The following is a 15,313-nucleotide window of genomic DNA, read 5'->3' as shown; positions in this document are numbered from 1 at the left end:
TTTAATGTTGGAGTTTTTTTTTTTTTTTTTTTTGCTTTCAATGGATAGATTATCGTTTGTTAATAAGCCTTCGTTTCAGCGTTTACGAATACACATGCGAGGGTGAGGCGAGAGGTTATCTTTAAATACGATCACATGTCATTTCCCAGCAAAAATGTGTTGCACACGTATTGTTTAAAAGTTTCGACATGAAAACCTCGAGCTAAGCGCATTTCAACATAGTAGAGTAAATTTTATACAGCGTAAGCGCGCTTTCATTACAATTTTCTATCTCATTCAAAAAATTAATCCGTTTTTAAATAGTTATTTTAATTTATCTACGCGATCGTGCGGTTTAATAAACACTCAAAAGGTGTTATCCCGCATACACATAGAGATACGTTCGCGTTTAATGTATCTGATCTGCGTATAAAATTGTAGGTATTTACACGAGGTCCTAAACCTCATCAAATCTTACATCAGAACACAGAAAGTCTCAGAAAACGTAGGTACAGAGGAGTGTGGAACTGTGAACTAATCATAATATTATTAAGGGGTCCAGACAGTTTTATAAATAGGTGCTCTCGTCAGAATTTCAAAAATCAAGTTAATAAAATAAAAAACTTTCTACCCCTAAATCTCAAGTATGGCAAACTTTTGATAAAAATCCTTCCGTTTGCTGAATTCCGAATTATCATAAGGGTATAAAGCGTAGGTACCTACTTCCGTTAAACTGCGAGCAACACTGTTCGATCGCAGTTTAAAAATTGTGTAGAGAATTTGTACGAGTTGAACGGACACAGAAACGACGAAAACACAACATTCACGTCTCATCTTTAAAGGCTACTTCGTCGTGTAACAGTTTGCGTGGAAGTTCTTAAAAGTTTAATTTGCACTTGTACCATCTACGAGTAAAGTACATATATATATAGAAGGTTACCGAACGAATCAGCAATACGCTGAGGACAAGTTAATCTTAAATTTTTAATCTTCGTCACTCAATAATAATTTCATGCTTGAGACCGTCTTATGAAGCTACATTCGTAATCGTTTATTAAACCAGAACCATTCTGTGTATAATGGAAATTTTACAACTATGTAGTTATAAGTCTTCAAATATTCTTGCGTCTCGCAGATTTCCAAGCAAATACCAAACTATACGATTTGTTACTGAATTTGAATTTATTTCACCCTCAAGACTTTAATTGGTTTTCAATTTTGCAAAATTTTTTATTTTTCTGTCAACCATGAGACTGAAGGAAATCAGTCAATATTTTTCAAATACCTTGCAAAATTCGAGGTGAATTTGTAAGGGGAGTTTCAATCGTCGTCGCAATTTGGTGCTGATTCTAACACAGGAATTAATTTGAAAATCCGAAATTTGAAGCTGCTACAAACTCCGAGATTGATTAGAAATTTTTTAATTTGCAGCTGCTGAAAAACTCCGAAATACTTGAATATTAAATTTTGGAACATGAAGCTGGACAAATCCCAAAACAAATCCATAAATTTGGAACTTGGAATTCCTACAAGTTCCGAAATGAATTTGGATATTCATAATTAAGAGCTGCAACAAATTTCGAAATAAAGAAGGAGGGTCATTATCGCCATTTTCGTGCCCCTCGCTACTTCGAGACTTGAATGGCCTTTTCTTATAGGGGAGGGTCCCTATTATTAATATCGGGTGATATTTGCCTAGGGGAACCCATAGGGGGGGCTGTGGGGTGGCCCCAAAGTCGAAAATTTCAGAAAATTTTAGAACCACTGCTCAAAAATGTAAAAAATTTAAAGTAGCGAATGTATGTTGCTTTAAGGGTAAGCAATGCAATTTCAATTTTTGAAAATTTTGAGCAGTGGTTCTAAAAATTTTTGAAATTTTCGACTTTGGGGCCACCCCACAGCCCCCCTATGGGTTCCCCTGAGAAAATATCACCCGATAGTAATAATAGGGACCATCCCCTATAAGAAAAGACCATTCAAGTCTCGAAGTAGCGAGGGGCACGAAAATGGCCATAATGACCCTCCTTCTTTGAAAATTCATAATTTGGATCTGCAACAAACTTCAAAGATGAATCGTGAAATTCAAAATTTGGAGCTCCTACAAACACATAAATAACTTTAAAAATTTGTAATTTGGAGCTCTTACAAAATTTGAAGATAGTTCGAAAGTTCATGATTTGAAGCTCCTACAAACTCCAAAATGAATTTAAAAATTTGTGATTTAAAGCTGCTATAAGCTTCGAAGATGAATTGGGAATTCACAATTTGAAGCTCCCACAAAGTCTGAAGATAAGTTAAGAATTCAGAATTTGGAGCTCCTACAAACTCAGTCTAAAGATGAGTTGGAATTCAAAATTTTGAGCTCTCACAAACTCCAAAATAAATATTGAAATTAAAAATCTATAGCTCCTACAAAATACGAGATAATGTTAAAAATTCATCATTTGGAGCTCCCATACAAACTTTGAACTGAATTAATTAACAATTTGTAAATTGGAGCTCTGGCGGTCCTACAGACTTCAAAATGAATTAGGAGCTTCCACAAACTCCATAACAATCCATAATAAAAAAAATGTATGAATTGGAGCTTCCACAATCTCCAGAATATTTTTGTAAATTCGTAATTCAGTGCTCCTACAAACTTTGGACATAATGTAATTTGAAAATTGGTAACTTGGAGCTCCTAAAAACTCTGAAATGAATTTGAAAATTCATCATTTGGAGCTCATACAAACTTTGAAATAAATTTAAAAATTCGTACTGAAGCTGCTACAAACTCTGAAATAAATTTGAAAATTTCTAATTTGGAGTTTCAGTAAATTCTGAAATGAATTTGATTTAATTTTTTTTTTGTCATTCGGAACTCCAATATGGACTTAGAAGATGGTTTGGAAATTCATAATTCGGAGTTTCAACAAAATCCGAATTGAATTTAAAAATTCGTAATTTTGAACCACTTCAAATTACAAAATGACTCAAGAAATTTGTAATTTGAAGCTCCTACAAACTCTGAACTTTTTTTTTAATTCAAAATTCGTAGCTTTAAAAATGTATAATTTAGTGCTCCTGTACAATCATGTACAAACTTTGGAGATATGTAATTTGGAAATTCGTTATTTGAAGCGCCTGCAAACTTCAAAATGAATTTAAAAATTCGTAATTTGGAGCTCAAAGAAACTCTCAAGATAGTTTGGAGCTACTACAAACTGGAAAATAAATTTAGAAATTCAAAATACAAACTTCAAAATAAACTTGGAGCTCCTAATCAGGAGAGAGGTAGTGTCCTACCATCGTAAAGTTTTTAAACCTCCAGGTTTTCACAAGCAAGGGTTAAAATCCACAAATTTTTGAAGCTACAAAATGTAACCACTGATCACTAAACTCCTAAAAGACCTTTTAGATTTCCTCACAAAAGAATCATTATCAACCAATGTTTCCAAGTTCAAAAATCATGCTTGTCAAAATTTCGTGTCATCTAGTTCAACCAAGTACACATATTTTCTGCCAATTTCCAGAAAAATTTCATACAATTTTGCAGGCCACGTTTGCAAAATACCATAAAATCGCCTCTTCCCATTTCCCAAAAGAAATCGCAAAAATCATTTATTTATCGTAACAATACGTAGCTGTAAGAAATGCCTGCTTCACTCTCGCGTGTACACTTTTCAGTCGAGGATTATTATTACACCCTCACTCGAGTCGCAATTTTCACGCCTATATCGGTTCAAGTAGCAAGATTTAATGTATAACGAAACGCCGACGTCAGCTTTTTAATCGACTAAATAAACGACGCACGCATCGAATATGATTATACAGATGATTGATAGCTTGTAAAAAGTTTAATTACGAGTACAAACAAATAACAAAATAGTCGCGTTGCGTTGCCAGCGTTGCGTATAAATTGAATGAAGTCTCGTCGAATGACAAAAACTTGTATGGTATAGCAAAAAACACACAAATTATTCTTTTCACGATCATTGGTAACCGCAGCGTAAAATTGGAAAGCACGGTAGAATGTTTCTTTGCTGATAAACTCGAAAGAGAAAAATTTACATATAAATTTAATATTTTCAACTGGAATTTTATGAGGTTATATCAACAGGTCGAATATGGTGCTAATTTTGTTTAATTTGTCGACATAGGTTCGATACACCTTCTATAGGTATACATTCCCCCCCCCCACATCGATGTATCCAAAGGCCTTTATGTCGTACACATTTGACCCCAAATTTGACTTTTTCAAAACACTACCCAATACCCATTCTTGAAAACGAAAAGAAAAAACTTCTATCGTTGTATTTAATTATACGATAGTGTAGATGATTTCAAAAGTATCTCATTAGTAGAAAAAAGTCCAGCTATTGATGCTACACGTAATATACATTTCAGTATCTATATCGGATATTTTTTCCAATACTCTTCGCGCTACGTATATAAAAAAAATACCAAACGATAGTTAGGTATTCTTTTAAAAAGTAATTAAATCAATCCGAAGAGAAATTTAAATTCTTTTGATTAAAAACTCGATTCGAGTCAATTTCTCAACTTAGAACATTACCAAGATTAGAATGGTAAATTTTATTCGAATTTAATTTAAATATTTTAACCATAATGTTATAAAAATCTTATCACAACGAATGAAGAATTTCATATAAGTATGCTCGATTTCTCGATTTTTTACTGCAGAGAGAAAATCTCACCGTTTGATTTTGCAATGAAAAATCACGAGATTATTTAGAGCATGTTTTGAACATTTTATTATAAAATCCCAAATGCGCTGCATTCGAAAGAAAAAAAAACACACTTATTTGGTATGCGTACGAGCAATGAAAAATGATAAGTCCTGAAAAAGAGTTCATTTTAAACTCGTATTATAGCACTCTGGAGACAAAAGACGTTTCATAGTAGTTCTTCAAAAAATAGCAAATTAGAGTAAACAGTATAACTGTACAATTATGAAGATAAAAAAAAAAAAAAAAAAAAAAAAAGGAAAAAAGAAACTAGAACTAAGTAAGTCAACGATAGAATTCATAGAAACCTCCGATGTTCAACTTTTTCCTCATACTTTAGTACATACTTTCTTTTTTTTTTTTTGAAAAAAAAAATGAAAATCTGCAATCGTTTTATCTGCGTGCGAAGATCGTTTAGAAGAAGAAGAAAAAACGCTATAGCATTTTACCGTTATATTTTGGTAAAAATTTTCCGTTTTCATGTACATTTCGATGGGAATTTACGATTATTCTGTTCAAGGTGGAAAATGCGTGTCTACATAAAAAGCAAATAGTGAACGAAGAATCACCTACATGTAGAAAGTTTTTACTGCAATGACTATGAGACAAGAAAAAAAAGAGAGGAAAGTGGCCTCTTATGAGACTTTTTCTTGCAATGAAAAATCTAAACGACGGTTACCCGTAAAAATCACATTATATTCAACAATACAATTTACGACTGGTTTTACCCTTTTTTCTCATGGAGAAAATACTTGTTTAAACTGCCAAAGATATATACGAGCATTTCCGTGCAAAATTGCAACCGTAACAATAAATTATAATTTCCTCGCGCAGCTTTTTATTTTGTTAAACGAATTGCTGCAGGTAATTTCATATACTTACGAGGATTTCCCATACATCGAATTACCTGAGCTGGATTTTTTTAATGTTGGGAATATTAGACGAGGAGGTTGTCGCTCATTTTTAGCCTGATTTTCCTTCAGAACAAAGGATAAATAAGCCTTATACACTTCTATCGGTGATTCCAGGATTCGTGTTGGCAAGATTAACGCAATCTCATGTTGCTTGCCATTTTGCATGGGAACTTCAAAAAAAGTACTTTTTTTGATTTTGAACAAATCCCATTCATTATGGCCAAAATTCAGCAACCTTAATGATCAGTGTTAAGAAACGAGTATTTAGAGGTGTCATATGCTTTCCTTGTTGGAGGGAATTTCTCATTTTTGGCGTGGTAGAAATGTGTCTAGAGCATTTGTGCGGTGCAACACTATCCATGATTGAGGTTACAACCCTCACCAAACCTATTTTGGGACACCAAGAATCTATTTCCATTAATTTTTTGGATGTCTGATTTTTCATTTATCATTTTTTTGTATTTTTTTCATTTTTTATTTTTTTAATTTTCATTTTCTTCTACCTATTTTCTATTTTTTCTAATTTATAGTTTTTTATTTTTTGTTTTTTTCATTTTCATTTTATTTTTTTCGTTTTCAACTTTTTCTGCCTACATATTTTCTATTTTTTCTAATTTTTCATTTTTCATTTCTAATTTTTCAATTTTTTATTTTTGGAGAAGAGACGAGAGTATAACCTAGAAACCCACATGTGCTTTGTTGATCTGGAGAAGGCGTACAATCGAGTACAAAGGAAGAAGTTGTTTGTAATCCTGAGGAAAATTGAAGTGAACGAACAAATAGTATGCTTAATTGAATACACAGATAACATACAAAGAGTAAGATCCAGAAACATGTCAGAAGCAAAGAAGATAGGAAGAGGAGTAAGATAGGGATCCCCAATGTCATATAGTCTGTTCAACATCTACTTCAATGACATGATTAAAGAATGGCTGAAAACCAAGCCAAAAGGGCTAGTCACCAATGGCACCCATGTCAATACCCTGCTATCTGCTGATGATCAGATGGTCTTTGCTGACAACCAAGATGACTTGCAGAGAGCGATGTAAAATCTTCAAAAAGTAGCAGATAAATACAGAATGAGAATCTCGTCGTCAAAACAAAGGTGATGGTCTTTTGAGGGGAAAGAGCCAATTCTCAGTAAAATTATTGTGAATGGACTGCCAGTAGAACAAGTCAGAAGCTTTAAATATCTCGGGTGCGAGCTATCTTATGAAGGAGAGGTCGACTCACAACTTAGGATCAATAAATTCCTGAGAGTAAGCGGGGAGATAAACCGAGCCATCCCTCCAAGAAAAGTCTGAGCTGAAACTAAAATAAGAATCAACAATACGCTGGCAAGACCAATGCTGCTGTATGGAAGCAAAACATGGATGATGCGAGAAAGGATATAAAAAGCAGAGTACCTGCAGAGGAAATGAGATTCATGCAAGCCATGGCAGATGAGACATGATACGATAGGAAAAGGAATGAAGACATCCTGAAGGGGCTAGTAGCAGAACCAATCATTGGACAGGTGAAAGATTACAGCGGGCTTGTAGGACTAGACTGAAAAACCGGACCAATGACCACGGCCAGACCCAAAAATGTCCACAAGACCGCGTGGACTGGGCCGGACTGAACCAGACCAGACCCAACATGAAATTTTTATATAAAAGACCCATATTAACCTCGGACCCAAAAGATGTTTCTTGTTTTGGCTAGACCAAAACCACAACCAACTGATGAACATTTCTTAGAAAATGAACCAAACAGATGACCCATTTCATGAGAACTACAACAAACAGACCGCAACCCAGACCACTCAAAAACCTTAATGGTCCAGGGTCTTTTTTTTCCTCTCACAGAACACAGAACAGAAGCACAGAAGGTCGTCAATGTATCAAATTTTTAGTTTTAGTTGTCAATTCTTCTAATATTGTCACAATGTCACTTGTTATTTTTTTTATTTTTGCACTGCCAAAGACTTTTCACATTTTTTTTCACAGCAATAGTTCATTTCAAGCATTTTGGAATTATGCCGTGAAAAAAACCTCAATAATTCAAATTTCCTAGAAAAAAATTTTTAGGACTGTTTTTTGGACCTGGACCCACCGATGACCGGACTAGACCGGACCTCAAAGACAAAAAAAACTGAGACCAAAAACCTGAACAAACCAACTACCTATGTGAAAAATTGTAAAAAAAATAAGCGAACCAAAAACCGCTATCAACATTGAGCATGACCAACAGACCAGACCGGACCAAACCATTTAAAAGCTCCAAAACAAAGACCTTGGTTTTGGAAGGACCACAATACCCAAGCGGTCCTACAAGCCTGGATTACAGAAAGAAATGGCGAAGAAACATTGATATGTAGAATGCCTGACAGGCAGTCCCCTCGAAAAGTCGAAGAATACACTTCAAATGGCAGGAAGAGCAGAGGAAGATGGAAGGAAAAACTTGATGACACATAGGCGAGCAATTCTTCTACAGTTTTCCAGATGGGCTGAACAGCTCACCGAGTCATTCAATAATAATGATTATTACTTTTTTTTTCAATTTTTATTTTTTTATTTTTCATTTAGGTATTTGTTCTTTCATTTTTTTATTTATTTTTATTCTTTTTTTTTGCTTTTGTTGGACCATGAAAACATTTCACCTGGCGGTGATACATCTTTCAACGAAATTCACTTTTTATCGGCGTTTGATTGAAGGGGTTTGAGTTGGGATGACCTTGACTGAGGAGTAAAAAAGATCCAAAAAGTCAAACTAAAAATGAATTGATAGGAAGTCAAAAGTTTGCCCATATCATATCTAAAAAAACAGCTTCTAGAGCAATTTTTTTGTGTTTTTTACCTTGAAAAATCTTACGTCACTACCCCCCTCTCACACACACTTCCAAATCGACCAATGAAGGCTGAAATTTGCCATTTGCATCCCAGGGCTGATATAGATATGGGGGAGGATAACTTTTCAACCTTCCCTCTACTCCTTTACAACCGCAAAAAGTAAATTTTCGCGCATTTTTTAACAGTTTCCAATTTTATGCCATCGTTGGAGCCTCCTCAAATTGACCTAGGTAGGGGACTGAAATTTGATACGTACATTCGGTGGATCCCTTAAGCGTGCTGTTTAGGGGGTTTCGACTTTTCAACCCCTCACCATCCGTTTTCAGTTGCAAAATTGTAGTGGATTTTTTCGCCTTTTTTTTTTACAGGTTTTGATTTTGTAATATGGCTGGAGCACCTCCAAATTTACCAAAGGGGCAGAAATTTGCTAGGTAGATCCGGAGGATGTCTTAAAACCGAAAGCTATTGCCATCATTTTCCAGCTGATCTGGGGCCTCGAATTAGCGTATACTTTTTTACATGAAAATCTTGAATTAAAAAAAAAACCAAAATCATTAATTTTTGCAACACGTTAAAAACTTAAAAATTCTCCGAAAATCTGAAAATCAATTTCGTCAGCTGAAAATTTGATTGTGAGGTCAGGGTGACATGTTCTTTCAGTGAGCCAAATTTCATCGGAATCGAAGTTGACGGTTTGTAAAGGTTTCCTGGTAAGATACAATTATCTAATATCTAATATCTAAATGAAATTTGCTACAAAGTCACGTTATCACTTGGGTAAAAATTTAAACGATTTTTTGATTATTTTCCTCCCCTCTACAGTTTATACGTTGGATATGAAAAAGTGAAAATATTTACATTTTATGTTTGAAATGTAGCCCATAAAAATCTCATAATTTCGTTAAGGTTTTTGAGAATTACGACCGACCGAGCGCAATGATTCGCAGATTTTATTTTATATTACAGACGACGACGCGGGTAAAGTTGCCGCAACGTTATCAAAAATTAATAAAAAGCCAGCTGTGCAAATAGTCGTTTCACGGTTAACGCGATCGATCACCAAAAGTTGTTAACAGGTTAATTTTATTTACGAATTTACCTTACGTAGGTACTGCGTACTTCTACCTGGTACATCGCACCACGACGACGAAGCATTTAAATAACAAAATTAAGAACGAACGCGAAATGCGGCGAGAAATACCTACTGTTTAATTTTCTATCCATTTCTTTTAATTCATCGAGTTAATTGAAGCCTATTTTTTCCTCCTTTTTCTAGAATTTTGGGGCTACGCTTATACCTACTCTTGTTTATTGTAGAATCGAGACGTCGTCGTCGTCATCATTGATAAATTCAGCACGCGAAATCTTACACAAAGCACTCGTTAAATGGTATAAAAATTATATCTACGCTACGCTCGCTGCAAGTTTCCCCCTCGAATGGAGATCGGAGATTTGAATTCGGCGCGGCGCGGTAATTTTGTAAATTCAATAGACCTCCCGATGTTCATTATTTGAAACTTAAAATTATTTCGCGTTACATTTATATCATCGAACATTTTCAAAGCGGGTTTAGATTTAATAAATATAATTAAAGCGGTAAAAAGTTAAGATTCTGTCACTTTGCGTAACCCGAGAGTTTTCATTAATTTATATACTAGAGAGGAAAGGTGACGCGGTGCAGGGTGCAGCGCATTTTCTTCTTCTTCTTCTTCTTCTTCTTCCGTGTTTTGTGCAATTATTCGCGTAATTCGAAAAGCAACTTGTTTTTAAAAGCTAATACGTCAAAGAAAAACGTGTGTTAGATAATGTCATCGGAAGCGTAACATCGACGTAGTGTAGTTGACGAAATGATGATAGGAAGCTGTGTAATTTAAAAACGCTATGGTACTTGCTCGAGTTACTCTGTTTTAAACGTTAAAAGGTTTCTCAATTCTCACGAACTCGTTATAAATTTGACAACCAGGCTTTGCTCTACAAGTACCCCGAAGCGTTTTAGCAGAAAAAAAACTCAACAGTGAGTTTGAAAATCGAAATACAACTTTTCTATGTATACTTAACTTTTTCTTTCATTCGCGTAGGTAGAGGTATACGAACCAATAAATTAGTGATAGGAATAAAAATTCGTGTATTTGCTTCATGTCAGTGGTTGATATAAGTTTTATTTCTTCGGTAGGTTATTCAGTTCTATTTCCTATAGGTACCATTACTTTATAGCAAGGAAAAAAATTGAACGAATGTATAGGTGAATTACTTTTTTTTGCACATCAACGTTTTTACTTCTGACCAAGGACAGATTTAAGGAGAGTATGAGATATACATACATAGATACACACCCCCATAATAGAATTTACCGAAAAAATCGCCAATTTACAGACAAGACCGAAATGCGTCGATAAAATTGTTGATCTTAAGGGCCAAAAAATGCTTGTTTTTTCTGAATCATCCACACTGTCAAGAAAGGGAAAAATAACTGACTTCCTACATCAAATTCAACATTGCATTACTTCTTGAATAATAGAAAATTTCGAAAAGTTCAAAAATGATGTTTTACTTTTCAAATCATAAATTTTCTCACGCTTTTGACCTAGTTTTGCTTGGGTCAATCAAGATAACTCATTGTACTATGTACTCTAGTTCAAATTTTCAAAAACGTTGGGAACATAAGAATAATCAACCTGAAAAGCTCCAAAAATATAGGTAGGTACTCAAATTATCTAAAACAAGTATTTTTTTTATTAACAGCACAACTACTTTTTGATATGTCCGATACCATTTTGGGCAAGGAGCTCAGGATATTGAAATTGATTTTTTTGGTCGGCAAAATAGCACGATTCCCCCCACCCCGAAATAAAATGAATTTAAACCACCATCGTCGTGGTTTCTGATTATCAATAGATGACACTTTTTAATAGGTGAAGACGTAATTTAAAAACAGAAACAAGAATATCTAAGAACATACATATAGTAGGTACATACGTACTTATTTTAGAAATTCAAAACGAGAAAATTAGCCAAAAACTTGTCTAATTTTTTCGAATTTCAATACTCGAACTCAATTTTATATTTAAAAAAAAACATTGGGTAACTTCAGTAACCAAAAAAAAAAAAGCGAATAAAACATTTTAATGTACATAGAAGAAAATCACAAAAAAACATGACATTTCAATTAAAAATCCACAAAAAAATTGGGAGAAAAAAAGAACATTCCAATGAAAATCTAATCATACAATTTTTGTCTCGAACTCAATTTTATATCTATTAAAAAAAATATTGGGTAACTTCAGTAACCAAAAAAAAAGTGTGAATAAAACATTTTAATGTACATAGAAGAAAATCACAAAAAACCATGACCTTCAATTAAAAATCCACAAACAACAAAATTTTTGCTAGTTTTTTTAAAAAAAGATTTTTTGCGAAAAAGCCACAGTTTTAAGCAGTTTTTGGCAATTTCGACTGGAAAATGTTTTATAGCTATTTTTTGCAGAAAGCGATACTTGAACAATTGTTGCCCAAAACATTTTATAAAGTAATTTTTGCAAAAAAAAATATGTAACTTTTTACTGAGCAATTTTTAGCAAAAAACGTGAAAATTGTCGGTAATTTCGAGTAAAAATATGTAATAACAACTTTCAGAAATTTTGGTAAAAACCGAGAATTTTAGTCAATTTTTGGATCACAAGAAAAGTGAGACTATTTCGCAAGTAAAATGAAGGGATTTTTGGCAATTTCTGGCAAAAAAAAAGCAACATCTTTGGACAATTTTAGGGAAAAAAGTGATATGTACTTTTTGGCCCTTTCTGCAAAAAAACAATAACTTTCAATAATTTTTGACAAGAAACGAGACTTTTTTGGCAATTTTGGCAAAAAGGGAGATTTTGTATTATTTTTGACAAGAAACGAGACTTTTTTGCAATTTGAGCAAAAAACGAGACTTTTTGCTACTTTTGACAGCAAACGAGACTTTAACAATTTTACTACATAAAAGGCAGGTTTTTGAAACTATGAAAAAGAAGTAGGTCAATTAAGAGCCAGATTTTAAAAAATAAAACTGAAAATTTTAAAAAAAGTGACTTTAAAAACCAAAATTTTGAGAAAGTAAATTCTCAATCGCTCAGTGGAATTCTGAAATTGGTCCTATATTTCTAAGGCACCAGTCTTGGTAGAAGAGACGCAGAATCTCAACTTGCATAGTTTGGAACAGTGCCATTTTTCCTGAAATGGGTTGGGTCAATAAAAAAAACAGGGTTTTTCGTTTTTTTTCCTTTCGAAAATGCCCCTTGTTCGAGGATTTATAGCACCCCCCCCCTCTTCAGGAATACCTGTGGCATAAAAATGTTTTCATGAGTGATCTTCAACTCAAAATAAATGCGTCTCGCTGAGTTCGGTCAAAATGTTTCGACATTTTTTTTCAAGATCCGTCCTTATATTATATTCACATTAAGATGGATCACGAAAAAAATGCTGGTGGATTTTGACCAAATTCAGGGAAGAATTTTATTTTTAGCTGAAAGTCAATCAGAAATTCTTTTAGCTCCGGAGCTACTTTTGAAAGATATAGGTGTGGGCTCTAAAAAGAGAAGGCATTTTTGAAAAAAATCGTGATTTTTTTCGCTCCAGCTCCCACCTAACATGTTTTGGGCAAAATAGCAAATGGCCCATCCCTAAAAGATAGTATTTGATATTCTGCGTCGATCTGAACTAATACCATCAAAATTCTGGACCACTTTTAGGGTTCTATTACTTATTTTTTACCTAGTATAAATTCGTGTTTTGCAAAATTTTTCTTCTCAAATAAGGTATGTATTTAGCATTAATCAAGTCAAAACATCGAAAGATATCATTTCTGGAACACGAGAAATATTTTGAAATACAATAGGGTCATTTTTCGGACATTTTTGTAAATTTCAAGAAATCGAGAAAAATATTCAATAAGGTAACTTACTTAGTTATCAAATTTTTTCGATTTTTTGAAATTCGCAATAATGACTGAAAAATTGACCCCAATGAATTTCAAAATATTCCTCGAAGTCTCCGAAATAATATCTTTTAATGTTTTTGCATACTTCATGCGAAATATTCGAGAAGAGAAAATTTTCAAAACACGACTTCACCCAGAAATAAGCAATTTACAAATTTCTAACCGCTCAGTAGAACCCTAAAAGTGGTCTTGGATTTTGATGGTGAAAGCGTATGTCGACACAGGATCTCAAATATTAATACTATTATCTTTTGGAGCCGGACCATTTTTGCTAAAACAGGTTGGGCAGGGGCACCAGCGAAAAAAACTCAATTTTTTCAAAATCCTTTCTTTGAGGACCCATATCTTCCCTATACGAGGACCTCCGGAACTAAAATTTTTGTTGAGAAACTTTTCAACTGTAAATAAAGGTCTCCCTCAAATTTGGTCAAAATCCTCGATCATTTTTCTTTTTTCACGATTCTACATGTATAAAAAAACACCATAGTCACCTCGATTTTGGAGGTGAATTTTATGTAGGTAGATATCAAATTGCAACGAAGATCCGTTTGGACCTGATCAGATCCAATAATTTATTAGGTACTCAATCATCACTTTTTTTCATCAAAACACCAAAATTAGAAACAGTCTACCAATAAAAATGACAATTTCAAGACAAATGACATATCACGGCGTAGAATTATGGCGCATTTTCAACAAGTGTCCACTGCATACAAAAACGCACACCCTCTCTAAAATACGAGTAAGTACTTTCATTCTTCGGAATTTTCACAAAACATCAGCGTTGGCGATGAATACTATACGCTCGTCTTTTCAGTCTTTCATTTTGTATCAACAACAACTATTACCATAGAGCTATAGAAAACAACAATCCATTATCTCATAACGGATATGGAGTTCGTGTGGCATTATCAATAAAAGTATAAAACGTGGTTTTAGCCGCAGTTTCAAAACACAAAATTATATTATTATGCTGGAGTCGGCATGTTTTCAAGGCAGAGTAAAGGATGGGGGATGGGGATAAACCGGCGCCCGGTAATTGTTTTTCTGTATAAACAATTATTTATATTTTAACGCGTGCGGTGTATTCGCTGCCTGTCTAAAACGTTTTGTTACGTTGAAAATTGTAAATTTAAATTTTTCGCAACTCTGGAGTGAAACAAGAAACCCATCGAGTTGGTTTTTTTTCGCTAAATGACCATATTTGACATATATCGCGAGACAAATACATATACAAGTCGAGCTCAAAAATGACACTCGATCGAACGAATTAATTTTTCCATCGCATCGTGTCGAATTATTAGATATTTTTAAACAAATTTGAGAAGAATTGAAAAATCATCGAACGTTTCCGCCATTAAATTTATTTTCAATCAATTTTTATACCTGTTAGAGTGTGAAAATTGAAATTGCCGTGAAATCGATAAATAATGGACAACCTAGTACGTACTTATAGTTACTATAAATATGAGCAGATTCGACGTGTATTCGTGACTCTCTTGTAAGCAAGATTTCCAGATTTTTAAAAATTTGTACGTTACCTACTCGTATATTACAAAAAGGTTTACATTTTTCCCCTTTTCGTAATACCTATGTACTTATACAAATGAACACGTGATGATACATCTATTTATATTTTTCATTGTACGAACGAGTGTTTTTCAAAGAAAATGTTGTTGTTTGTTAAAAGCCTCCCTACATCGAATAAAGAATTTTTTTCAAAATAAAGTTGCAAATCATGAAGAAATCTCTCACCCTTAAAAAATTCATCGATCGCGAGTAGGTTTCAAATAGCACGATTTTTTTTCGTAATTTCATGTTCAAACAGATATAAAAATTTCAATTTCACACCAAAATGGTATAAGATTGATATTCAAATAT

General features: G+C 33.6%; 1 protein-coding gene across 4 annotated transcripts in view; it reads right to left on the bottom strand.

Annotated features, from left to right (window-relative positions):
• dimm (dimmed) overlaps positions 1-15,313 on the bottom strand; it is a 115,032-nt gene that overhangs the window by 84,425 nt on the left and 15,294 nt on the right. The window lies entirely within an intron of this gene.

Source organism: Planococcus citri, chromosome 5 (genome assembly GCF_950023065.1).
Source record: "Planococcus citri chromosome 5, ihPlaCitr1.1, whole genome shotgun sequence".
NCBI classification, from domain to species: domain Eukaryota; kingdom Metazoa; phylum Arthropoda; class Insecta; order Hemiptera; family Pseudococcidae; genus Planococcus; species Planococcus citri.
Note: the sequence above shows the minus strand (reverse complement) of the source record. Positions and strands in the feature narration are given on the sequence as shown.